The sequence below is a fragment of the Amblyomma mixtum genome, chromosome 6 (assembly GCF_055824585.1).
Source record: "Amblyomma mixtum isolate Tamu chromosome 6, ASM5582458v1, whole genome shotgun sequence".
In the NCBI taxonomy this organism is placed as follows: Eukaryota; Metazoa; Arthropoda; class Arachnida; order Ixodida; family Ixodidae; genus Amblyomma; species Amblyomma mixtum.
In genome coordinates, this window is record NC_143017.1 from 78,192,638 (window position 1) to 78,217,035 (window position 24,398).

The window sequence follows — 24,398 nt, forward strand, 5'->3', positions numbered from 1 at the left end:
GGGTTCGATCCCGGCAGCGGCGGCCGCGTTTATGTTTGGTTTGGTTTATGGGGTTTAACGTCCCAAAGCGACTAAGGCTATGAGAGACGCCGTAGTGGAGGGCTCCGGAAATTTCGACCACCTGGGGTTCTTTAACGTGCACTGACATCGCACACTACACGGGCCTCTAGAAATTCTCCTCCAAAGAAATTCGTCCGCCGCGGCCGGGGCCGCGTTTAGATGGAGGCGAAACACAAGAGGCGTCCGTGGGCTGTGTGATGTCAGTGCACGTTAAAGATCCCCAGGTGGTCTAAATTATTCCGGAGCCCTCCACTAAAGCACCTCTTTCTTCCTTTCTTCTCTCATTCCCTCCTTTACCCCTTCCCTTACGGCCCGGTTCGGGAGTCCACCGAGATAAGTGAGACAGTTACTGCGTCCGTAGAAAACCAGCGAAAAGGACACATTCACAAGGAGGAGAAGTACTCAGGACAACGCTGGCCCAACAAGCACCAACTGGCCCAACAAGCTACGCTTCTTCAGTTACTGCGTCATTTCGTTTCCTCTATAACCAATTTTAAATTATCTTACATCCTGCAGGCTGCGCTGTTTCTTCCCAATTCCGTTCCTGTTAGAAAGGCGCCCAGTCTCGCGGTCGAAATCACATTAAAGTAATTATCCCTTGAATCTGTCTGCAGCGCAGCGAAATAGGGGTAATCTCAATTTGAAACTCTCCGTTTGATTTTCGGAGACATTTGCCCTTGCTTCCATATAAGCGGTGCCTTTTACTGCGTTTTCCCGCGATATTTCGGAGTAATGACGATCTAGAACAGACACGCCGTTTGTCTTGCGAAAAACTCAACGTACAATGACGACCAGTAAAGCTGCAAAAAAATAGTTGCTGTCGCGTAAGTAGCCTCCCATGTGCGCCACGCTGGGTCGAGAACTGGCGACGTCGGCAGAGTCTCACAATGATTAGGGCCAGAATAGTTGAACAACATAATTCAAATTCTAGTTTTTTCTCGCCCTTCAACAATAGATGAGACGCCGGCGAGCCATTATCACTGAGATCAGCCAATAGGCGCAAAAATGACAATGATCAAAGAGAATGCAGTTGAAACAATTAATTTAATATAGAAGCACAGAATATTACAGAAGCATGTGAGGCACACAAATGACAAAGACAAGCGCTGACATCAATCTATTCACTTTTTAAATTCCTCATTATATATATATATATATATATATATATATATATATATATATATATATATATATATATATATATATATATATAATCTGTGCTGCCGTGGTGGCTCAGCGGTTATGGTGCTCGGCTGCTGCCCTAAAGACGTGGGTTCGATCCCGGCCGCGGCGGCTAGAATTTCTTTGGAGGAGAAATTCTAGAGGCCCGTGTGCTGTGCGATGTCAGTGCACGTTAAAGAACCCCAGGTGGTCGAAATTTCCGGAGCCCTCCACTACGGCGTCTCTCAGAGCCTTAGTCGCTTTGGGACGTTAAACCCCATAAAACCAAATATATATATATAATCTGAAGAAGAAGAGCAGTGTTCCTATCGAAACGTTGAGTCGAATAAATATGTTTCCTTTAACGAAGCACACACTTCGCTATATACTCCTGTAAGCAGTCAAGTACTGCATGCTCTCGCAATCTATATATGTTTACCTAAATGAAACGTTTCTGAATTTCGCATATAGTACTTGCAATTGTCACAGTTCTCTGCCATAGACACGCCGATTTCTTTTACACTTTTTGTTCATGCTCTCCTGGCCCTCTCATTAAATATGAGTACATCTGACGGCTAAACATGCTGTAGAAACGCCGTTCACACAGATGCATACGCGGTGTTGTTGTCGGAATCCTCTAAAGAAGCCGCATCACGTTTCCATCGATCGTGCAGCACCAGGGCCGACCCAAGACGTGATTGCGTCGTCCACGTTTGTTGCGCACGTTCTTTAGTGCTAGAACTGGTACCTGTTTTAGTAATGAGCCACTGCATAAAATATTAATTCTGCACTGGCACATATGAAGCCACAATTTGACAGTTCTTGCCTATGACACTGACAGCATGTAGCTTAAAGCAAGAAATTAATCAGAGGAGAGTAGATACGAATGTACAGTGTCACCGCGCTGTAAAAACTGGTTACACCAGTGGAACTCTCACGTCCGTTCATCATAGACGAGCGTTCTCGAAGCTGCTGTATATATTGTATTCGTACAAGTAGTCGCCCGTCATATGTCTTGAGCTTCCTTCATTGTAGCGCTTCCCACAAGCCTACCGTTGTTGCATCTTTTGGAAGGATGTTCACCTTTCTCAAGATGCAACAGTTTACGCTACAACAAGCGTTAACTGCGATTTAATATACCGTATGAACTCTGACACCGTTTCAGAGTTAAAACATGCGGGATCGGCGTGAGTAGATTACATGCCTTGGGTTTCGCAGCATCATGCTGGAGCAAGTACTACGCCAAATACCTTTATAACCAGTTATAAATTAATAACAGCTACCACCTGACCGTTATCAGCCTGATTACCGTCCTATGATGTGCCTCCGTAGAGGCATATAGGTAGTTACTTGAACCTGTAACGTCATATATACACATGTTACAAAAGTAAAAAATAGTCAAGTTGCCTGGCTGACTCAAAAATGAGGAAACATTATTTCTGTAAGAAAAAAATACTGTTGTATATATTTCTTACATTCAAATGAATGGCTGGCTAATTAACCAGAAGTAATGCCAGTCAAGATCCTTATTGACCAGGCGATGCTGATTATGTAGCCGTCTCTGGGTTGAAAGGACAACGGACATGTTTCGATTAGTAATATCTTCAAGAACGTTAGCAAAGATGTCATAAACAACGCTTTGATGCTCTAGACGACAGAAATAAGCACAAAAAAAGTGCGAGGTCACTTTGGCAACTTAAGTGTTGAGAGGCGAAAGTTGAGGACACCATGCCGTGACGACTTTCGGTGGATGTGACTTCACACCGTTCCTGTGGCTATATCGATACCCAAATTATACATTTTTCGAGGATCGTAAGTGTTAATTACGCTTAATTAAACATTTTTCTATATAATTTTACAGAAATCCGACGTTTTTCCGACCACTCTGTGAAAATATTCACAATGCCGTGACGACTTCCGGTGGATGTGTCGTCACATCGTTCCCGTGGCTATATCGACTTCCGAGCTATTTCGACATTTTTGCCTATAATTAATTAACTAATTAATCTACACTCATCAAACTTAGCTTCCATGTTCATATATTTCTCCTCTATCTGAAGCAGCAGTTCGGTTTCTGCTATCTTTTTTTAATTCCCGTGTTAACACGAGTTAAACGCTGCCAGAGGTGTGACACCCTCTGCTAACGGACGACAGTATGAGCCATTAAAGGCTTTCTCCTTAATACACAACAGCCTCAACAGCGTTTCGTTTCCACGTTGAGCTGCTTTGTGCTTGAAGTGGGCGCAGTGTCCTCGGTACACCTATAGTCTGGCATATTGCAATCATGGCACAACAATGACGACGACCCTAATTTTCTTTCTTCCCGTGCTATGACCGGAAACTAAGGGGAACATATGTCTGAGCACCCATCAGCTCTGCCGTAGGCAGAACTGCCAGCTATACTTCACGAGCTGAAGTGTCTCCTAAGGCAATGTTTTTGTCTGCTTTCAATGCTGCGACGACGATATACGATTTAGGGCCATCTTTCTGTCCTTACTCCCTTTTTTCCCTTCGTTTTTTCTTTGCGACATCACGGTAGACGTCTGCTGCCGGCGTGCATCAAGAATGGATCAATAAGAGACAAACTGGCGAAGTTCCCACGCTGCATTTTGTGGTACCTCAGTCAACTTCACTTATAGGCTAATATAACTGCATGGTGCGATTGTTTATGGCCACCCAGCATGAGGGTATAATTAGAGCGGCGTAGTCCGTACATAAAGGATAACTTGCCAACTAATGCAAATGGCAGCAGTGTCTGTTCGTTTACCTGTCACGTCTGCTCTAGATTTAATATCGGATTCTTGTCTTCTGTAATCGCCATAAACGGGGGTAATCTCACATATACTAGGATGCCTGCTTTTCCCAGCTTGTTGGCAATGGTGCAAGTGGCCATGAGCTCTCAGTAACTCCTATCTACATTAAATGCATGGCCATTCGGGAGGTCAGACGCCAAATAAATTTCCGACTGCTGTATCCTCAGGACACAAACTTCTGTTTACTATTCTTTCGTTGTTTTCACAAGTGCCATCCTGTGCTGTAACTACGGCACTTGCTAACCTTCATAATCGGGGCGACTACGCTTTTACAGCTACATTCGCATTATTTGTGCTCCATACAGACACGGTTCGTACGTGCAGGAACGTCGTTCATGGCCGGACATTTGGCTATCTGCATACAGAGACGCTCATTCCTGTATGTATGTAGCCAACTGTCGTGAATGGGAGTCCGAGTGTCCACTGGCTCGTTCTTCGAATGTTTAATCTGCGCCGTTCATTGGCTAACTATATTGCGTGCCCTTCTCGAACACACTGCGTCGTCGTCTGCGCCGCCGGGCCATTACGGAGCGCCCGTTCGGTCCAGAGACACACGGGGCAGTACAACCGCAACTGCTCAGGTGTACGTACGCAGGCAGACGCTCAGATGGGACCACCGTCGAGAGTGCTGCGCTTTCGGCCTCCGGGCGTCGCTGTCGTCGCCGTCGTCTGGCCGCCCTCTCCGCTTTACTGCTGGTCGCGCAATCTCGCCTTATTACGCCTAATACATTCACTAATGGCTGCGCGGCTTGATCCGAGACAAGCGCCGCCACCAGTCCTCGCCGAAATTCCAGCCTCGGACGAGACAGACGCCGCCTGGGGGCAAAACGCCGAAACGGGTCTGCAGGACCACCGCCTTTTCCTCCTCGCTCTCCTTCGTTGAGCCAGACGCGATTACGGCCCTCATATCCCCGGGGCTTTGTCACCTCAGAGAAATCACTCAAGATATATACCCAGGAGCCTCGACCTCGTGTAGTCGGCTTTGCGTTCTTTTTTTTGTTTTTTGCTTTTCAATCGCCTTCTCCTCCCTCTGCTATGGGCACGGTGTCTGAGGCTCCTTCCTCCAGACTTGGTAATCGTTTTAGATTGTTTCTGTCTGGAGGGGCTCGCTCGGCCGACGTTTAACAAAGTTGGTAGGGGCAGGTAGCAGACGCGGTACCGTGGACGTCTTGTAGCGGTTTGGTCATTGCCTTCGAGTTTCAAAGAAAGATAAAACGAACAAAAAAGCAGAGGCTGCGTATTGGCTAAGGTATCGATGTGTAATGGTTTTCAATATGTGAACCATGCAGTCTTATGGTCATTTAACTTGTCAGGAAATGACTGTACTGGATACATAGGCACCTAGTGCGAATACACCGTTTTTAATTTTATACTTAATTAATTACCTCGATAAGCCCCAATTTCTAACTTTTCAACCACATGCGACAGGAGAACAGTTTCTACTGGAAAGTATTCATGCACTGAGGAAGACATCAAGCAGCGAAATTTTATTACTCGGTCTGTACAGTCAGCTGCACAGAGACGTTGATAGCGATTGCGGCTGCGCCAAATATACCGCTCCACGGCGGCGGCGGACAGTGAGGGCGTGTCTCCAGGCTCGAGGATTCAAAACCTGGCCAGCTCATGGATCAGCATCACGCCAGGAACAATTCTGACACTACATAGGTGACATAACTGGGGGTTCAGAGTGGTGTTTTACAGCTATCTGAAACAAGTACAAGTTTATTTATCTAAACTAGCTATTCGAAAGTATAGGTCGCTGATTTCGTCCTTTTGGGCAATAGTTTTAACATGAGGGTCTTTTTTGGCGACATGCTTCGAAGGCCACTTCCAAAATTTCCGAATTTAAGTACACGAATCGTACGTATTAGCTAAAACTGGCATTCATGCAAAAAAAAAAAAAAAATTCCATAGCCATTCTTTTCCGAATGTAAGACACAATTCGAATATTCCGCATCTATCAACTATAACGGAGTTCATTGGCAAGCATTATAGGCTTGCTTTTAGCAGGAGAACCTGTGAACGGCTTGGCGGCACTTCCCCGGCTAAGATCTCAATCTGCTATTCGTGTTTCAGTTGTCCTCTTCGCGTTTCGTTTGTTGCAGATAGTACATTTTGCTTTTACACTGATCACTTTCCCACTGTATCTTTGAACGTGATTTCGCTGTCACTTTTTCGCTCCGCTGTTGCATGGGCTGGGGAGGCGAAGGCTTCAGGAGAGTTGAGGTGTGTGTGTGTGGAGGTGCACGCACCGAAGGTGCAATGCCGGAAAGAGCACCCCCCAAAGGAATCTTCCTGGCCTGGAGGGTGCCCGAAAGTGCCCAAAAGTTACACGGGTGATGCCCGAAAGTTGTCCGGAGGGTGCCCGAAAGTTGTCCGGGGGGTGCCCGAAAGTTGTCCGGGGGGTGCCCGAAAGTTGTCCGGGGGATGCCCGAAAGGTTCCCGGGTGGGGGGAGGGGCCGAAAGGTGTCCGGAGGGCGCACCGATCCTCTCCAACCTGCTAAGGACGTTGGCGCGGGGGGGGGGGGGGGGGGGGGGGGACTTCACATGCACGCACCGAACAAGGGTTTATTAGAGCAGTAATAAGCCTGTTGTGCGCATTCATTGCATCTTCCCAATAACGAACCGACATCCCGCATTGCGGCCAGGGATTTACTGCCGAAGACACGAAACTGCGGGTCGCTACAAGCACAAGCAAGAACCAGTCCGAAGTATTACAGGAGAATGATCGAGACGGATCCGCTTTGGTGCAAGATGTGGAGACCAGATGGAACAGCCAGTACCTAACCTTGACTCACCTTTTAGTCCTTAGAGAGGCTATCACTAGGAAACTAGCCACATCAGACTAGAGAATCGATTGGCCTAGTCCATCAGAATAAAAATATGCTCAATGAGTAGAAGTGCCCGCTTCTTAACCAAGTTTTTGATAATAGGTAAGCTCCATTGGTAGGTAGCTATGACAGGAGAGCAAAGTTTCGCAGAAAACTAACCTGCTTCAGCAAGGCTAATTATCTCAGCGAGAGGAAAATAAGGAGATATGCCCCTGCAGTGTTTTGCACTAACGCTTTATGATTGCAGAATTCAAAGTCGACAAGCAAATATGACACAGGTGATAAAATGTAGAAATGTATGACACAGGTGATAAAATGAAGAAATGCTTACGCGCACTGTTACGTAAGCAACTCGGCCAGAAGCTGAGGGCCAGCAACGTGTAGAGGTCTTAGCAAGTGTTTTAAATGTCTGCGCCCACTTGTCGGATGTGAAAGTCGTTTCATTAAAGAGCGCAGATTAAGCGCTCAGCATATCTTGCGCCTAATTGGCTAAAATCATCTGATCTTCCAGATTCGCTTACGACAGCCAAGCACTCCAAGAGGGGAAGAAGGAAAGGTGATTGAAGGGAAGGGCAGAGAAATGCAAAGAAAGGAATGGAATGGCGGAGGTGACAGGATAGGAGAGGAGACACTACTGGAGATTGGCAAACACAGTAGGTGGTTGGGCCGGGAGAGGTCAGAACACAGGAAACAGGAAAAGTCAGTAAGATGAAATGCGGGCGTTTGAATTCTACAAACTGTGGGTTCCTACGTGGACACAGGCCACCACCCACCGCGGGTTCGAGCTTCGCGCGAGCCAAGGGCCCCGATCAGCCGTCACCACACACACACTGGGACACCGATGCGGTGCACTCAACCTCCGCTGGGAGGAGAGCGATTCGCCGCAAAGAACTAGGCCTCCAAGTTCACAAAGGAGACGTTTATTCACGTCGTCCTTCAGCAGTACACACACACTCAATAGTCACCCCGTCCCGGGGGCGCGCGAGGAGCAAGGCTCCGCTGCGCGCACGAAGCGACCAGAGTAATGCGCGCCGCTAACACGCCGCTGCAGGAGAATGTCCCCGCGGCAGTGCTGTGATCTCTCTCTCGTGTCGACCGTTGGGCCGGTTGCGAGAGAGAGTGGGCAATCAACGCAAGGTACGCCTGTCGGAGGTCGCTGGACCCCGCTGGACAGGCTCGAGCCGCTGCAGGTCAGAGGACACGTGCGGGCGAGCTCGAGTAAGCACTGGTCCGAACGGCAAAGGCCGGCACGGACAAACAGTAACGTACGCACCTTACGCTGTCTCGGAGGGATCTCTCTCTCTGGGCCCCGCTCGGACGGTCGCGGGATGCGCGGCCGCCAAAACGGGTCCCGGATTCCCGCCAAAAGGCGCCAATGGCAAAGGCCCTTGGGGAGCCGGGGCGGAGCTGTGGCTAAATGACAGTGATTAGTCACCCAGCCGCCTCTCCACCGCCTGAGGCGGGAGCAAGGGAAAGAGGAGAAACAACGCGGGCGGCCGGCACAGCCGCGCAAAGGCGACGGCGGAAAGCCAGGATTCCCACAAAACTAAGTGGGGTTGAGGAACGTTGAGATGTTGATGGACCTAAAGTGGATGCGACTTCAGAACTGGAACATCGTTCGCATAGTGCGAGGCTCGTGTATAGCACAATGCTTCAGATATCCGGGTCTGAAAAAGCTCTGCTAGGAATCTACCTAGCAATATCTACTTCTTCTGACCCAAGAGAAAAAACACTACCGGTGGCTGCAGAAGTTTCAATGCCTGAGGAGAACACTTTCGACTGGACCAGTTTCAGCTATTCGATTTTTTTTTTTCGCCGAGCACCTTGCTCTTTTCTCTATTAGTGTTGCAGATATCGTAACGGTGTCTACAATATATCATCACTATTACAATATCTTTATCATAAGGCAAAACAGTGTTTGTTCCTCTTTTAAACCAGCTGCGACACTGCCAAGCTGTGACACTGTGTCAAGCTGTGACACTGCCTTATAGACAAGTTTGTGTTTTTGCGATAGCATTATAATCAAAAAGTTAGTCAGGATTCCTATAAGGTCTCGTCGGCAGCACGGTGTTTTCAGGTGATGGTATCAGCTGTATTTTTTTTCGAAAACGTAGTACAAAGAATCCATAGTCAGTCACATAAATGCATTCCTGACTTACTGCACCTCCGTAAACTTATTTATAGCATTTTAGCGCGTGTTTTTGGCGATGGCAATGCATTCGTTAGCTTTAGTTTATTACTAGTCCTTTCTCAATAGCGGTTACTCCTCCAGATTGCGACCAATGCACGCTCATGTGAATAAGCGCGAACGTGATTGAGTATTCTATATTTGACGCCAAGTATATGTTTTCGAAAATTATAACATCCGCACAGCCCTACTATAAAACGCTGCCATATATTAATGAAACGGGACACTCGTCTTTTTGAGCAACGCCGCTCGTTTGATCCAAAAAGCGGCAATGAAGTGATGGTTAATAGCATGGAAGACTTACACATCAAGTACAAATTGTGCCTTTTATGTTTCCCCACCCCATGTTTCTTTATTACCACTTGTTACCGCTTACCAACGACTCGCTAACAAGAGCGCGTGTCTATAAATGAAATTGATCACATGTAGAGTAGGTTCTCACGGACTCTTGTGTAATTAATTGTATGATCGTGTTCTCTAGGTTATTTCCTTTGACATTTATGGCGTTCGAGGCGAGATCAAGCGCCTAAACTCCGCGAGACTGCGCTGGCTTTATAAACACCAATTTTTCATTAGGTGCAGCCGGTCCTGTCACCGCACGACACGCTTGATCAGCGAAGTTTATTAGGCGGGCTCATGGCGTTATTAAAGCCTCGAGAAGTGCCGTAAATTTTTTCCGTCGTGATAGAACGTTCAAGCAAACCGAAAAGCGAAAATTGAGAGCACTTTGGGTAGCGAAGTTTTTCATCTTTCTGGAGAGTTGTAGTAGAGTTCGCCGGGAAATTCTGAGCTCAGTCGGTCGTTTAACGTATATCGTCAACCTTTTAATACGAATTCTGTCAAACGAGCTTTTTGCCCCGAAGCAGTGTCCAAAGCACAGTCTTCCTTTTTTTTTTTTTTTTGCCGGCAGCATGACAGTCCTCGAAGTCTATGCCATGCCAGGGCTTGTGCTTCCTGTAATTTTATAATGCATGACAACACTCACGCCACCGCGTTAAGAGCAGTGCGGGGCCGTTTATAAGCGATACACGCGCGAAAACTGCTAATAAGTACCACGCTCATTTTGAGCAGTTGTTTCAGCTGCAGTAGTTCCATAGTTAGTAATTCATATTTGTTGGCGTCTTGCTACAACTATTTACATCCCACACACATCGTGCACGGCTTGTAAGCATACATGCGAACATACACATGTGATGCATACGCACATATGCACACGTATATACAGTATTTGTCAAAAATATACAGCACAAACGGTTTCCTTCCAAGCCGTGTAGCGGGCCTCTTTAGCGCATTCGACAATCCTAAGCTTGGGAGGGTTGGGGACATCCTCAACCCTCCCAAGCTTAGGACTGTCAAATGTGTCAATGGTTGAGGAAGTTCCCCCCACCTTCGTGAGATTAGGGTCCCTGAATATGCAAGAGGAGCCGCGCTGCAGGGCTCAGAAGGAGGCCCCTTGGGCTGTATACTTTTGACAAAGACTGTACACATGCAACAAAAGTGTGTAGTAGCTCCTGCTTTGAACTGTTAGGGAGTAAAAGTCGTCTGTTTCAATCCTAGGATCAAGGACTGGTAGACGCACTGCAACTTTTAAAAAAGAGTTTTGCACCATTGCAGCCACTAAGAATGGCTGCTATTCGTCTTCGTGCGCCAATATGAACAGAACTTTCCCGGCAGCAGGGGCCACGGTGCTGAGAATTAACGGTCCTAAGCCACGCACCGTCGTCCGGCAAATCAGAATCCGCTCGTTTCACACTTTCGCCGCCCCGTTACCGTACCAAACGACCTGGCTAAGGTTTCCTGGCCAAGCGCACTTCTCTCCGGAATTCTCTTTTTAACCATCTTTTCTTATTCCGCGTCTTTTTCTCTTTCTTCTCTATCCCGCCCCACCGGAGTTAAAAGGGCTCTTCGCGAGTGACGCGTCTAGTCTCCCCGTTCGGCAGCGCGAAAAGTTTACTAAAGTGTCGGATGATAGATGAGCTGCAGCCCGGGCTTCGCCCGATAGATAAACGATCGCCTCCCGAAGACGCCCGAGAAACTCTTCGAAGGCGGGACGGGCCCAGGCCTAGCGCCTGTGCCAATGCATGCAGATGAGGACGTCTAGACAATGTCTCCAGGGAAGCACGCTAGGCACCGAGGACGAAAAAAGCAGATAAATTCTCGGATAAATAAAACGGGAAAAAGAAAAAAAACGTTCGCTGCTGAGGAAACGAGACCACCAGAAAAGGCAGCAACAGGCGGGGCGAGGTAAGCAATCCTCGAATATTGCCAGGTAATTTGAGCATTAAGCAAAGGTTCTTCGGAGGCGCTCCGCCAGAGGGGACGATGGGAAGGAGGTTTAGTATAGTGATCACCGAGCGGGTTGCGCATGGAAACACGCTTGATTGATCACGCCAGCATTTGGAAGTCAGAATGCGCCTCGCTAGTGAGAGAGAGATCCTTCCAAACTCGAGTTTTAAGTATTCGCGCAATTTGTCACATACCGCGCGGAAGTCATCTGCGGAGATACCGAGTAGGAAGTGGTTTAGACACTTAGCCCTTGCCCGCCATCTCTTTTACGCCCAAAAGTTTTTATCGGCATTTGGAGTGCACGGCGACAGACGTGAATTGCGTTCTTTTTTGCTTAGGTAATGCTTACTTATTGTGACAAGCGCTTTCTGTTTAGAAAAACAAACAAAAATGGGAATACGTCTGTAAAAGCGGTCATTTGTCAACCAGATTGCCAGTTGCGAGCGGAATGCGCTAGCAGAGATGCCCAGGAAGTTGTCACGCAGATATTTTTGTCCTCACATCCTAGCAAGGTGCATTAGTTATCTCGGAAATTAGTTTCCCAAGTGTATTACTAAGGTCGTTAGTCCGCGGCCCACCTGAAGAAGGCAGAGGCGAAACGGTGACAGAAAGATAGACTTCCAAACTTTTCGCTCTGCCGAATAACGTTGAAGCGAAAGCAATAAATATCGCACAATATCTAAACTTGCCGATGTGGGACTGCTGAGATTTCCGTACTTTTTAGCTAGGTGTAGAGCTAACAGAGCTTAATTTTGTCGTGGAAATAGGAAATTTACTTCGCAGTAAAAGAATTTGCGAGGAAAGGTGGGCTCTTAAGACAAAGCTTTATGAACCGTAAACGTTTAGTTTTGTAGTATTCGATTTAAAAAGCGCAAGAGGGACTTTCGTATGAACATCACAAATTATATTGTCCTCGCAGACGTCTCCGTCTGTCCTCATAGGATCACCTGAGCGAGCGCTAATAACTGCAATGGGGCCCCTCATTTTGGTGATATAACTAGGTGCCTACACTCTAAAGAGAAAAAAGTAAAAAGTAAGTAGCGCAGGGTGCGCTATAGGACTGCTTACTCGCCTTTTACACCCATGTAGGCGCACTCGTGTTCAGAGTGCATCGCCTCTAACCCTCACTGAAGCAAGGGAGAAGTGGTGAAGGAGCTGGTAAAACTTCAGTGATTGCTGTTGCGTTTTGATATCGTGAAAGAAACTGGTCTGCTTGGTCGAATTCTGTCGCCATGACGGGCAGGTGCTTCCTTGTCACACTCACTGGTCCACCATGTTACGTTATTTTTGCGAGTAGAGGACCTTGGTTTGGAGCATGTTTTTGAGAAAAAATGATGTCTGCGTGTGTTCAATGAAGGCGGCAGTTTTGTGCGAACAAACGAAGTTACTAATAACATCTAGCATTATTCGTTCAGGAGATAGTGCCCTACTATTTGTGGCCGACACCTGTGGAATCTGGCCTGAACTAACGTCTTGTACGCAATACCTGCTCATGCTAAAGAGACGCTGAGGGGTGCTCGGAAACTGGAGTAGGAGAGATGGAGCGAAAGCGAGGAGCCAACTTCCGTATGCAGTAGATGGCTTGCCGGGCGACTGAAGAAAGCAAGCCGCCATCATTTCCTCCAGGTTTTCCGGCAGTGACGCAGTACCATTTTTTGGGTACTAGGGTGCCTAAGATATTTATTACTGTATCATTACATCCAAAGCTCTGGCCTCTCATTAGTACGCATGTCATAAGTCCGGGACTCAATTACGAAATACAAAAGTAGCAAGTGTTTCTGTTGTCACTTTAAAGGCGGAAGCCTTTCTTGCCCATTCAACCAAAACCCGTGTGTGTGTGTGTGTGCGTGTGCGTGCGTGCGTGTGTGTGCGTGTGCGTGCGTGCGTGCTTGTGTGTGCGTGTGCGTTTTGACACTCGATGGTACCCTTGAAAGGTGGCGTCCTCGTGAAACTAAGCAGGTAACGGTTAAGTTAATGATTGGTCCGGGCCCGAGGTTGTCCGAGAAGCAGTATACTGGCGGGAACTGCAAACGGGATTCTTTGCGAACTTACATATTCTAAGCAAAATGTACCCGGATCAATACAGGGACATATGCCAATGGTGTGGGGCCAAACCCACTTATATCATATCACGTGGGAATGCAAAAGAAACGAGGCTTTCCATAGAATACAAAATCCGAGTGCGGAACAGTGGGAGAGTTTGCTCTCCAGCGGCAACCCGGTTCTCCAGAGAGAATTGGGCCTCCATGCCCAGCGAGCAGCCAAGCTAAGCGGTGCCCTGGAATAAGGGCGCCGACCTCTGTCGACCGTAATAACTTGTAAAATAGAGGAAACAAAGTTCCTATCCGGAATGAGGAATCTGCATCGCAGAAACCCCACCGGTGGCAGCACCTGCCATCCAAGGGCAGTGGCACGCCGCTTAACCGCTGCACCACTGTGCCAGGTGTGGTGCGAGGACTCCCAGGGGTCTACTCATGTGAAGTTGAGAATGACGTCATGCAGACGGTCGGCGCAACCGAATGCAGCCCCAGCAGCCTAGTTAATAGGGCTAGTCGGTCCAGTATTCGAAATGTGTTGGCAAAGGTCGGTGCTATACAAAGGATCAGAGTGACACCATTCATTTCCAATATTTGGCCGATTGCCTGTGCTTCTTGCGATCACGCCGCAGAGCGCGGAGTCTGCGTTCACGGAGTGAGCGGCCGGGCTTACGCGCTAGGGCCCGGAAATTTAGGCACTAAAAAGCCCGAAATAGGCAGGCATCTAGGCTATAAAAAATATTGAAATAGGCGCTATAAAACAAAAATAGGCGCTTTGAATAATAATCTTTATTCATATGTACAAGATTTGTAAGTCAAGCACGAAGCGTACGCAGTCCTCAACTGCAGCAATAAAGCGCATTCTCTGGTTTTCGAACTTGAAACTCCTTCGGTTTTCGCTAAGCATAGCTTTGTACTTTAAAAGGCTTCTTTTGACATCACATGAAGTTAGTGGCGCGAACCTAGAACGTGAGAGAGAGAGAGAGAGAGAGAAAAGGACGGAAAGTCAGGGAGGTTAACCAGGCGATGCCCAGTTGGCTACCCTACACTTGGGGAGGGGAACAAAGGCTTAGGCCTTCAGGTGATGTGGCCGTATCGTCTCCGCGTAGAAAGTCTCTTATTTGGGAAATTGTTTCTAGGTATCTATTTTTTTCTACCAATTGTTGCATCTTCGTAGAAGCAGTAGATCCCTTTCCTTCTAGTCCCCGAAGTGCTGCTGATACTTTTGCCACTGCCTTCAATGATTCACCTATTCAGAGTCCAGCCTTTTCCAACTTTGTCATCCTTTCCGTCAGTTTTGAGAAGTTTGCACTAATGTATGTCAGGTCTCTTTCCAAACTCGTCTCTTGCTACACTTCGAGATAAACAGTTCGTTACACTGCGTCCAAGTTACACTTCGAGAAAAACGTTCGGCGAGACCCGCGCCTTTTCCGCGTGCTGCGGCGCGAGCCTTTCACCATACATAGACAGATGTCTCAAAATTGAAAAATGGCACCGCCGCCGCGGTGGCTCAGCGGTTATGGTGCTCGGCTGCTGACCCGAAAGACGCGGGTTCGATCCCGGCCGCGGCGGCTGGAATTTCTTTGGAGGAGAAATTCTAGAGGCCCGTGTACTGTGCGATGTCAGTGCACGTTAAAGAACCCCAGGTGGTCGAAATTTCCGGAGCCCTCCACTACGGCGTCTCTCATAGCCTCAGTCGCTTTGGGACGTTAAACCCCATAAACCAAACCAAACCAAAAATGGCACCGAGGACCGAAGTGGCGGATTTAGGCATTTATAGGCAAAAAGTGCGGTTAAATAGGTAGTATTTCCTAAAAAATGACAAAAAGGCAGACAAGTCCAAAAATCCCCCGTTTAGCCACTTATAGGCATGTTTAGGCAAATGCCTAAATTTCCGGGCCCTACTTATCACACGTTAGTCTTGAGCGTCTCCGCCGACTTTTTTTTCCTGCGAACGCCGACTTAGAGCGCAGCATTTCCAAAAGGACATGTACCAACTTGCCCGTCAGAAAGTCTTACCTCACGCTTGGACGTGGTAACTTTTTAGTTAATTTTTCACTGAGACTGTCAGTATCCAGCGTTTCAACGACAAGCAAACGACACTACGAACCAGCGTGCTCGCGCTTTCTTTTTCATTGTTGTCGTTCGCGTTTCAGTGGATGTTTTTCCAAGTAACGAATACCGAAGCAAAATTTGCAATTCTGAGAAGGCACGCGTCGCGCCAAAAAACAAAGACGACATCGTGTCGTCGCTGACTCGGGCAGTCCTCTAGGGGCAGCTACATCGACAAGATCTTTCGTCGTTGGGGCCGAAGAGATGGCTTTAAAGGGCTCCCGGTGTTAACACGTGGCCCTGTGATAGCCGCGGGACATGCTTTTCTTGCCGTTGAGATTGATGCACACGTCTAATACGGGGTATAAGACCCCTGTTATGCCCACAAAAAATGTAAAGTTGGTTATGCGTGAACACAGACACACGCACGCGCGCGGACGCACGCACGCAAAAAAAAACACACACGCGCGCACAAACACAAACACACGCCCGCACACACACACGCACAAACGCACTCACACGCGCACACGCACACCCATACGCAAGAGAAGAAAGAACGCAACACAGCGCTGTCGGCCGAACACAGAAGTGCTATGCTGATTATTTGAAAGGAAAACTGTTAGGTAGAAGTAGGATGTTGGGATAGATGCGACAGGTATGTCGTGATAGAATACTGCGGCTATGGCGAACAGTCTGAAAAATAAAAAGAAAACGATGGTAACGTTTCTAAAGGCGCGCTATGGTATACAAAAGGGAGTTCTGTAATGTAAAATTCCACTCATGGAAGATGACTGTAAAAGAGAATTACAACTTTTATTTTTTCAGTGAAGGATTCTTCAACGAAAATGAGCAACTCGGTGTATGCATATCGGTTCGTCGCGAGTGCTTTTACGGGAAGACTGAAGAAATGGAGTGCTGCGGATGCCAACAAAATCCGCTGTAAGTTGACAGAGTAGGACGGAATACTGCAGATATCATAACTGAAACAATTGATTCATAATACGCTAATCTAGGTCAAAGGGAACTTTGGCCCGTAATAGAGTACGAACAGTACCTGCCGCCCACCCAGGTAATAAAACCTATTGTAAGATGCAGGCACGTAGTCAGAAATTTTTTTTTTGGAAGGGCCAAAGACAATTTTTAATATCGAGGAGGAAGAATGGGTACTTCGCGCTGCATACTCATCCAGAAAGATTGGGGGCGGAGGCTGATTTTTTTTTTTTTGGGGGGGGGGGGGGGGGGGGGGGGGGGGGGGGGAGACCTCGGCCCCCTTCCCACCTTGGATACGCACCCGGTAAGACGCACTAAGCGATGGCGCCGAAGCGTCCACTAGCAACCATGAAGTGTTTCAGACCGTATTCGCTAAAAAGTAATGCGGGACAGTAACCGTGCCGAGGTATACTGCGCAGGTCATATATTTTCCCAAAAAGCAATCTTGCAGAAATTGGCGAGCAGTTAATTCGAAGATAAAGGAAAAAATTCAGGGGGCACTTTGGCTCTCTAAAGCGCTGCAAGGCGATACTGCGAGACTGTTTGTGCTGTATTAGCGCTTTATTTGACTACACATTGCAAGCACACACTTTAACTGACGACTTTGACTGCTTCTTTAGCACGACTCTCTCTCTGCTTCGATGAGTTCGGTTGTGTCCATGGCTCTGTTCGCAGTAATGAGATATGTAATGTGGTCACCCATGGACGCCTTACGCCCCGTCTTGGAGCGGACGAAAAATATTTCATTAGTTGTCGTGTGCTCCAAAAGGGCGCCTCAGGTATCCGTGGGTGTCCTCATTACTTCGATTCCTTGCACTCTGACGTCATAACCATTTCGACCAAGCGAAAAGCGTGACACCTCTGCTGACAACTTCTGTCGACAAAGATGAGGCATTAAAGGCTTTTCGCCTTAAAAGATTCATCTAGAGAGCATGGATATGCCTTATTTACCCTTGTAATGATGGAGAACGAAGACCAATATTATCAACTGATTTGGTTTGGTTTTGGGGGGTTTAACGTCCCAGAGTGACTCGGGCTATGAGGGACACCGCAATGTAGGGCTCCGGAAATTTCGACCACCTGGGGTTCTTTAACATGCACCGACATTGCACTGAACACCGTTATCTAGAACTTCGCCTCAACCAAAATTCGGTCACCGCGGCCGGAATCGAGCCCGCGTCTTTCGAGCGAGCAGCCGAGCGCCGTAACCATGAGTCACCGCGGCGGCTTATCAACTGATTTATACATGAGATCTATTGAACGAGACATTGTAATTGAGGAGGGAATGCTATATCTATCGAGAGGAGAGAGACCCCGGGTACGAACGAAAGGAGCAAACGATCTATAGAATAAGAATGGGGTAGACTGATTTCAGCAGGTATACTCAGGTCATTTATGAAAGCTTCAATTGTAAAGTATGTTTATGTTTTGATCCAACCAGTACTAAACTAAGGGGCATAAACGGAGCGTAAAGATGTTTTCACAGCCTGCAGAGAACGGAAACCCGACCTTAACAGAAACCAAGAAACTTTCAGACATTAATGCACAGCTTTGCAGAGCGTATAGAAATGCTTCACAACGCTCGAGCTTTAGCAAAACTGGCCGCATTGACAGAAGTTTTTGTCAACTAGGGCTGAGTTAATTTCTGCTTTAAGTTGACATCCAAGACAAATTCGAGTGGACTTATAGAGACAGAAAACCCCATTTAAAGAAAGGTGCAACTTCAGTTGAAAAAGAGCTTTTAAAAACTAGAAAAACAAAATAAATAAATACACGTATCGCCACTAGAGGACGTTTTCCCATGGAAGCTGTGTTGGTGTCCTGAACATTTCAATGGAAATCTTTAAGGCTAGGCCACTACGCCATACGCTTCAAAATGTTGATAACAGAGCCCTTTCCTGTCTAGACGGCACGAGTTTGAATCGAATCGAGTAAAAAAAAATGTCCCATATTTAGATCCAATTTTCAAAGAAATAATTACGTCTTTTGCTAGCGAACAAGCATCAACATAGCCCCACAGATCTTAGCAATCGATTTTTGGTGAGAAAAAAATTATGGAGCATTCTTGAATGTCCCTTTAAAATTACAGGTCCTATTGCGATGACAAATACTTTTGGGGGCATTGATGATGCAAATCTCTCTTGGAGGCACCCTTTTTGAGAGAAAATTCACCATACGTACGTAATACTATTATTCGACAAGAGAAGGTCAAACATAAGTCCGGGTGCACACCAAAACTTGGCCATGTCCATTTTCGTTTCGGCTTTTTTTGTTTGGATCAGTGTCAGTTAACTACCCAAGAAAGCATAACGATCGTCCCTCATGAAGGCAAAGTTCAAAAGCGAGGAGAACAGTATTGAAAGAAAGTAAAACGACTTCAGAATAAAACAAGTCTCTACGACTATTTTTCACGCGCAGCTAGCTCACGAAGGCAGTAATTCTTTTCGAGATAAACCAACTTGTAAGAAAAAGAGCGACAGACAACCACTATTATTGAAAGATATGGTAAAATCCTGTTTCAACTGTATAACAGAGTGCACTAGTCTGTACTTAAAAGCGATAAAACTCGGATATGTTCCACGTAGATGTGAAGGAAAGTGGCAGTTTTCGAATATTGTTCGTCACAAGCGCCCTTACGACCCTCTAGAATATTACAAGGATATTCAGTTACTTAGAAATGCAGTAACTGCTGGCGGTCATGAAACTAACTTAGGACTTCGATAGACATCAGTGAGCTGATGTCTCTGTTTGAACACTCAGTAAATGCGCTCATGGTGGCACCTCACCTGCCTAGGCAGTGGCACTGCCTGCAGCATTGTTGAACAAACAAACAAACAAACAAACAAACAAACAAACAAACAAACAAACAAACAAACAAACAAATAGACAAATAGACAAAGAGAAAAACAAGTAATAAATAAGTGGCGCCCAGAATCACCGTCTGACTTTCTCAGGCTGGTGCAGTCTTTAGGTTGTGTCACTGACAAGAGACAAGAATTTCTGTCACGCCTGGAATCCGCTTTGGCATTGGCGTCAACGCATGAAGCCGACGCCTGGCTTTACATCGCCGAACTCAAAGCTTTTCCGAGTAACCACAGGAATCGACTTTTCGGGCTGCTACCAAGAACTGAGAGTCGCAAAATTGGCCGATGTAAGTCACGATTGCGAACGATCGGTGGTTCTATCTTTGGCTCCCAAGATTGCGTTGTCGTCTCATAGGCTTTCAGGACTGAACCGTACTTGTACGCCGGCTAATTACGGAATTCATTTACACAAGTCAAGTTTTCGGAATGGCGGAGACGCACATTTTAAATGAGACGAAGCCCGAGGAACTTTACGCTGTGTTTGGAATTGGCTGGTTTCCATACTAGCTGTCGCGTACACTAAGTTCCTTTGCTGCACTCTCACGTCTTTCGCTTTCCTGTTTTTATAAGGAGCCTGCCGTAAAACCGCGTACAACTGTCCGCCATGTCTGATCAAATTGAAAAGACACATACATCAAACTCAATGCCTCCTCGTCAGGCATTATAATTCTTTTGAAAACTGAAGGGAAGTGAAGAATGCGAGACTGCAGAGTGCCGTTCATGTTTTGTTCGTAACAGGAAAAAGTATATTATAAATAAAGCTCTAATGGTAGCAGTGCACCTGCTGCCGTAGAATGTGCTACAAACTTAAGAAGTGGTCGAAATTAGTAGCATACGCTTCAGTTAAGACAGTGCAGGAGACACTGACGGCAGGAATTTTGCATTAAAGAAAAGCAGGAACGTGACATAGCTTGTGAACATCATTTCAACTCAAGAAGAAAGTAGTGTTAGGGCCTGTCAGAGAATTATTGCAGGAAAAATAAATTTACTCTGTTTATGCATCTTGTAGCATTATACAAAAGTCTACGTTTCACGGGGGCAAAGGACGTGTAGAACGAGTGCTTTTCATTCACCTTGGACATGCGAGAAGCCTGAAAGCTATCTATGAACAGAATAAAGAAGTCAGCAGAGCACTAGAAATCTATGCTGGAGGTGGAGGCGATTTTTTTTTGTTTCACAGTGGTACGAATATCTTTAGCGCACAAACTACTTTGAAAGTATGTTATTTTAGCTCACTGCCAACACACCATCATCATGATAATCCTAACTACGCCCACTGCAGGAAGTGGTCGCTTCCCTGGAGCTCCAGTTAACCAAGCCCCTCATTGCCGCAGCCTTCCAAATCTCACCCGCCCACCTGAAATACATGATTATTTCTAAGAAACCCGTAATAACCTGAGTTAATCACCTAACAGGCTGATAACGTAATAACTGCAGGAGTTATAGTCTAAGGAACACGAAATAACCGAAAATAAAACGTGAAAGCTTCAAATGCGCCGTCTACTAGGCATTGTGTTCTATATACGAATATTATGCGACAGCAAGCACTTTGCAGGAAAAGCTGAACCCTCGCTAGAAATTTGCCGAAATTACCGTTGCAGTGACTTAATAGATTCTTGTAGTAAGAAGCAGCTGCCGGTTTCACAGCTGCCGTTCGCTCGAAGCACCGTCATTCCTAAGCCTAACGACCCGCCCCGCCTGCGAAGCCTTTTCTTACAGAGTTGCATACCTCTTTATATAAAAGAATAAGTAAAAAGAAGTCATAATTAGAGTAGATATAGACCGCTGCGTCAGTTGCTGATGGGAGCATGCACTTTTGTGCATAGATCGCATAACTTTCAAAGTAACTTCTCGCTCACTGCAACGAAGGCTGTCGCGAGAGTAGTCCACAAATTGCTAATTTTGCAATCACGAGTAATTTTACCGCCAGACTCGGAATTCTTCTACCTATTTGATGATTTACAAGTGCGATGCGTGCTAATTAGATCGTGTCATCCTTGCGCTCTGTTAAGTACGTATTAACCCACAAACAATAACACAAAAAACACGACGTACGCAAAGCAGGGCTATCACCCGTGTTTCGCGGCTTAACAGATTTCAGAAACCACAAACCTTTCGTAGCTTTTGTCCTCGGGTATCCGTTACATATCCACCGCATCCATTATGACTTCATCAGAGAGCCTGTTGCCCTTGCACAACATTAGACAGGCGTTGCAACGGCTGCCTCTCACGCAGACCACTGACCCCCTGTGAACACCACACCAATACATTTCCGCACATTTCCGCCACACAAACACACTTCCACCACAGTTTTGGTAGTCTTACATCACCGCCGTAGCCTTGAAGGGGTTGCTGCGCACCGCACACCAAGCACGGACCACCCGCGCCGCATCCACCGATGGTCTTCCAGAACCACAGCCTCGCAGTACTCTGTTCGCCATGAGAACTGCTCTAGACCGCCATTTCTGCACATTTTTCGAACACACATTTCTCTATCGTGGACTCGCACAGGCATCACAACAGCAGTCTTGAAGGTGTTGCTCGTTCTTCGTACACCAGCACCGACCATTCGCCACACGTTCACCAGCAACGTCAGCCGGTACCGCGATCCCGCACCTCTCTGCTAGACACGAGGACTGACGGAGACTGCCTGGGGGAGCCATGGCTGAGGCGACTCGGGGCCGTGTCGACTTGTCCATCCCCAGCTGGCTCCGAGGGGGAACGGCGAACAGCGGCGAGGGAGAGAAAGTCCCCATGGCCGATGCGGACTCGACGCGCGAAGAAACTCCCCAGCTATTCGCTCAAGTTTCCCTGGACTCTGCGGGCAGGTTCTGCTCGCTGTCATGGACGGAGGTACTCGGCGCTCCCTAGGATGCTCCGCTTGCGCCTCATGGTTTTCGTTTTGCCCTAGGGTTATCGGAAAAGCATAGGTGTTGCAGTGCATTTTGGAGGGCGGCTTTCGACACCGGCACGGCCAAGCTTCATGACTGCTTACGAAATATGCCTTTCTTTCTTTTTTTTTTAGCCTCAAGTGTAATAATAGGGAACGAGTGGCAGGGCTATTGAGGCTGCACTATGATGAATTTTCTTTCACATTTTATTTATTTTACCCGCAAGGCCTGAGTCCGTCATTACGTAGTGAAATGGTGATTTCAACAACAAAAACAATCATAAATCAAAATGCAATGCATAAAAGTAAAAAATCTACTAATACAAATTGCAGATGTCGCATCCTTCGTGATCCGCTGCCGGCACAGTTTCGGAGCCTAAAACTTCGACTTGAAAATGAAATCTGATCAGAAAGTGACTTAGACATCTGATCAGGGAAGTAAGCTTTATCAGAATTGTGTCACTTGTGATCATGAGACGCATCTGGTACTAGGAGTGTGCGCTCACGTGGTGAGCGGTGGTACAACTAGTCCGCTAATTTCTCATCGGCTGTTTTTTTTATGTTTGTTGCGGATCTTGGCATGGAACTTTTTACTATTTCGTCAAAAGAAGGTTAAGTTAATATCGCCATGCAGACACTTCACCGTTTGTCGCAGCATCAGTGCTGCGGAATGCCCATGGGAAATTTTTACAATGATGTACCTAAGAGGTGACTTTTGGACTATGTGCATGGCCGTCAACAAAATTAAAGAAAGGGTTTTTATTGTCTCTACATAAAACTACCTGTTTATAGTCGCTTCAAAGCTGCTTTAACTACCTAAGTTAATCCGTCCAAAATACTTTACCATGGTACACATTAGTGCAAGGAAGGATTTGATACTTGAACAGCGAGATATTCTTTGAGCAAACGTCAAGATGACGTAAGAAAATGCTTGCTTCGCGCAGCTTAGCTGAGCACGCAGGGCCTTATTTATTTTCATATCAAGAGCTGAAATAACTCTTAAACGCACGTACCTATTTACGATACTAAAAACTCCACGCACGCGTTATGTACTTATCACGTGTGATAAAATGCTGAAATTGCCTCTGAAGTTTGGCATTTAATATTAACATTCGAAATATGAAACGCACAGTCACTTAAACAATTGCCATTGTTGTCTCTGTGCAGCTGAGACAACGACAAGAGCAAGGGCTCAGGCAACAGGCCAACACCGTAGCCTTACCAGCATAAAGCAAATATGACGTTCAACACTTTCGTAAGCGAAGGTAAGGTGCTGCGAATTATCAAAAGCTGTGTAGAGTCGGAATTCCTATACACATCTTTTTGCAGACGGTTACTGTTGCAGCTCTGCCAAAATAAAACCTGACACGAAAGCAGTACTTTAGTTCAATGTTTTCTAAGAATGTTCCCTAAAGCATCCTTTGCAATGTGTTGAAATTCCTGCAACTAAATCTCATTTCCATTGGGCACATTGATGTTTAGCGGATAATTTTGCGAAGCGTTTGTGAAAAGTTTATAGGAATGGTATTCATTGAAGTGGTGTTTAAGTGTATTACGCCCACAGCTTTTTACTTTCGTGATTTTGAGTGCTCTCCTAATGTCAGATGCATGGCGACGAATTCGCCTTCAAGAGGCCCAGAAAGGGCGTGACAGAGACAACCTAGCCCAGCATTACTTTCAACAACCTCGGTGCTTCTCTATTGAGGTTCAGAGTGAGCAAGCATGCAAATTAAAAAGCCTAGTTTCTTGTCCGCGAGTGCGCTAATATATCTTTTTTTTTTAGTTCCTGGAAGCACTAGTTTGCCCTGATTTTCAGGTATGTTGTGATAGGTGACCATTTGGCGATGATTACCGTCAGGGTTTAAATGCGTCATAGGGGCGCCATGTGGAGCGGTGAAGTGGAACAGGACAAATTGTGCTAGCAATGAGCTATCCCGATGTCACTTTTTGCCCATGAGTTATTGTGATGATGGGCACAATTCTACACAGATATATGTGTCGAACCTTCCGCAGATTTGTTCACTGTGTACTCCTCATGGCATAGAAAATAAGGTCCAAGGGGTGTTTTACAGGGGCTTCAAGAATTGTTGGTCCGATAATATGCACTGATTCAGGCAAGTTTATGCACCCGCTCCAATGTTTACCTTCTTAAGTTAGGCTATAAGATATCGTGCATTCGCGTTCGTTTCTTAAACCACTGTGCCCCCTTCTCGTATCAAAGTTACCT

General features: G+C 46.6%; 1 long non-coding RNA gene across 1 annotated transcript in view; it reads right to left on the minus strand.

Annotated features, from left to right (window-relative positions):
- Positions 1 to 21,910, minus strand: part of LOC149339464 (uncharacterized) — a 204,510-nt gene extending 182,600 nt beyond the window's left edge. The window contains exon 1 of the long non-coding RNA XR_016283526.1: positions 21,394 to 21,910. This is a non-coding gene — a long non-coding RNA (uncharacterized LOC149339464). The remainder of the gene's footprint in view (positions 1 to 21,393) is intronic.
- Between the last annotated feature and the right edge of the window lie 2,488 nt (positions 21,911 to 24,398).